Source organism: Otolemur garnettii, unplaced genomic scaffold, assembly GCF_000181295.1.
Source record: "Otolemur garnettii isolate 467f Iridium unplaced genomic scaffold, OtoGar3 scaffold00092, whole genome shotgun sequence".
In the NCBI taxonomy this organism is placed as follows: domain Eukaryota; kingdom Metazoa; phylum Chordata; class Mammalia; order Primates; family Galagidae; genus Otolemur; species Otolemur garnettii.
In genome coordinates this window covers 5497218-5500776 of record NW_003852487.1, presented here as the reverse complement: position 1 = coordinate 5500776, position 3559 = coordinate 5497218, and the positions used below count along the sequence as shown (strand labels likewise).

At 38.8% G+C, this 3559-nt stretch overlaps 1 protein-coding gene and 1 pseudogene across 1 annotated transcript in view; one reads left to right on the top strand and one right to left on the bottom strand.

Annotated features, from left to right (window-relative positions):
• LOC105887535 overlaps positions 1–3275 on the top strand; it is a 3974-nt pseudogene extending 699 nt beyond the window's left edge.
• The window catches only part of PRKAR1B (protein kinase cAMP-dependent type I regulatory subunit beta), a 151564-nt gene that overhangs the window by 56506 nt on the left and 91499 nt on the right, over positions 1–3559 (bottom strand). The window lies entirely within an intron of this gene.

Genomic DNA, 3559 nt, shown 5'->3' with positions numbered 1-3559 from the left:
TTTTTTTTTTTTTTTTTTAAGAGACAGAGTCTCACTTTGTCGCCCTTGGTAGAACCACTGTTCTATAGAAACAAGTTTTATACACAAAATGTGGCTGCCACGCTATTTATTATAGTGCTGAATGTAGTTAAGCAGGTATGAAACCCCCAATTGTTGGTGATTGGTTAATTACAGAATGGAATTCAAGGTGGTATAAAATAGGGCTCCATCCATCTATGGAGACTGGATAGTGTGCACTGTAAGTCCACTAGATAAAAAAGTTAATAGGTTACACAGCAAAATCCGATAGACCTACAAGGAGAAATAGGCAAATGCACTATGATAGCTGAAGCCTTAAAAAACCCTCTACCAGTTATTGACAGATTCAACAGGCAGAAAATTAGTGAGGTCGTAGGTGAACTGAATAGCACCTCAATTAACAGGATCCAATTGATATTTATAGAAGACGTCATCACACAGCAGAATGTACATTCTTCTCAAGCTCTCATGAAACATTCACCAAGACAGACAACATTCAGGGCCATAAAACACACCTGAACAAATGTAAAATAATGCAAGTCATAAAATGTAGGCTCTCATAGCAGAAAGGAATTAAACTAGTAATCAGTAACGGAAAGATAGCCAGCAAATCTCAAAGTATTTGGAGATTAAACAACATATTTCTAAATAACACATAGACTAAAGAGAAAAGCTTAAGAGAAATTGAAAAATATTTTGAATTAAATGAAAATGAAAATACAACTTATCAAAATTTGTAGATGCAGTCAAAGTAATGCTTAGAGGGAAAGCTATAGATTTAAATGCATGTATTAGAAAAAAAGATCTAGGGCAGTGCCTGTGGCTCAAAGGAGTAGGGCACCAGCCCCGTATGCCAGAGATGGTGGGTTCAAACCCAGCCCCAGACAAAAACTGCAAATAAATAAATAAATAATACCTCTCTTTTAGAAAAAAAAAAAAAAGAAGAAGAAGGGAAAAAAAATGTATACACAAAGCTTTTGCTTTGGGAAACTAAAACAAAAAAAAATTTCTTTTTTTTCAGGCAGAATCTCACTTTGTCACCCTCGATAGAGTACCGTGATGGCATAGGTCACAGCAACCTCAAACTCTTGGGCTCAAGTGATTCTCTTGCCTCAGCCTCCCAAGTAGCTTGGACTACTGGTGCCTGCCATAATGCCCAGCTATTATTTTTAGAGATGGGGTCTCGCTCTGGCTCAGGCTGGTCTTGAACTCCTGAGCTTAGCAATCTACCACCTCAGCCTCCCAGAGTGCTAGGATTCTAGGCATGAGCCATGGTGCTTGCCCTCTGAAACTAAAATATAAAGAAGCATAAGTTAAATCCAAAGCAACAACAAAAAAGAGAGATAACAAAAATTAGGGCAGAAATCAGACTGAAAACAGGAAATTAATAGAAAAAAATTAATGACACCAAAGATGGTTCTTTACAGATCAGTGAAAATCTAGAAACCTCTAGCCAGGCTAACCAAGGAAAAAAAGAGAGAAAACACAAATTTCTAATATCAAAAATGAAAGACAGGACATCATTGCAGATTCAACAGACATTAAAACAATAATAAAAGAATATTATGAATAATTCTATACTTATACATTTGATAACTTAGATAAAATAGGCCGATTCCTTAAAATACACAATCTACCAAAATTCTCACAAGAGTTACATAATCTGAATATGCTATATCTATTAAAGAATTGAATCAATAATTATTAACCTTTCAAAACAAAAGCACCAAGCCCAGATAGGTACATGGGTGAATTCCACCCAACATTTATGAAAAAATATTACCAATTCTATACAAGATCTTCCAGAAAATAGAAGCAGAAGGAACACTTTCTAAATCATTCTATGAGAACAGCATTAATAGCAAAACAAGAGAAAGACATTATAAGAAAGGAAAATTAAAGACCAATATCTATCACGAACATGGATGCAAAAACCCTCAACAAAATATTAGCAAACTGAATCGAACAATGTATAAAAAAGAATTATACAGGCTCGGCACCTGGAGCTCAGCAGCTAGGGCGCCAGCCACATACACTGGAGCTGGCAGGTTCAAACCCAGCCTGGGCCTGCCAAACAACAATGACAACTACAACAAAAAAGTAGCCAGACATTGGTGGTGGGTGCTTACAGTCCCACCTATTTCAGAGGCTGAGGCAAGAGAATTGCTTAAGCCCAAGAGTTTGAGGTTGCTGTGAGCTGTGACGCCACAGCACTCTACTGGGTATGACATAGTGAGATTCTGTCTCAAAAAAAAAAAGAAAAGAATTATACAACATGGACAATTAGGATTTATTCTAGGCAAAACTGATACACTTTAAAATCAATTAATGTAATCTATGACATCTACAGGTCTAAGAAGGAAAATAATGTGATCATATCAATAGATGTGGAAAAAGCATTTGATAAAATCTAATACTCATTCATGGTTTAAAAAAATACTCAGCAAACTGGGATTATAGGGGAACATTATAGGTAACAGTGAGAACACAAAGCCTTCCTGCTAAAAATAGGAACAAGGCAAGAATGTCCTCTCGTCACTCCTATTCAGTAGTCTACTGAAAGCCCTAGCTAACACAGTAAGACAAGGAAAGGTAATAAAGGATATGTAGACTGGAAGGAAGAAATAAAACTGTCTTTCTTAACAGATAATATGGTTATCTACGTAGAAAATCCCAAAGAATCACTAACAACAACAACTCCTAGAACTAATAAGCAACCATAGGAAGTTTACAGGATAGGAGGTTAACATACAAAAGCCAATAGCTTTCCTATATGCCAGCAATGAACAACTGAAATTACAAACTTAAAATACAGTCCAAGAAGGCAACAAGCTGGCAAAAGAAGAAATGGACTTTCCACAAGTTTAGCTACCATGGCATGGACCTCGACCAGTTGCCAGATATGTCCTATGAGCTGCTGATGCAGCTTTATAGTACCCAGCAGGGGTGGCAGCTGAACAGAGGCCTGCACAGCAAGCAGCACTTGCTGCTGAAGCACATACGTAAGGCCAAGAAGGAGGCGCCGCCCATGGAGAAGCCAGAGGTGGTGAAGACACAGCTGCAAGACATGTTTATCCTACCTGAAATGGTGGGCAGCATGGTGGGTGTCCACAATGGCAAGACCTTCACAGGTGGAGATCAAGCCTGAGATGATTGGTCACTACCTAGGGGAGTTCTCCATCATCTACACGCCTGTGAAGCATGGCCAGCCTGGCATTGGGGCCACCCACTCCTCCTGCTTCATCTCCCTCAAGTAGGCTGCCCAGCCAATAAAGACACTTCTCTAGTTAAAAAAAAAAAAAAGATAAAAATTTAAAACACAGTGCCATTTACCTTAGCTTCAGAAAAGGAAGTATTTCATGGATAGAAATACTTTGCAACTTGATCTACAGATTCAATGCAATCCCCATCAAAATCCCAGAAAGTTGGCTCGGCGCCTATAGCTCAACCGCTAAGGCGCCAGCCGCGTACACCTAAGGTGGCGGGTTCGAATCCCCAGCCCGGACCCGCCAAACAACAATGACGGCTGCAACCAAAAAAT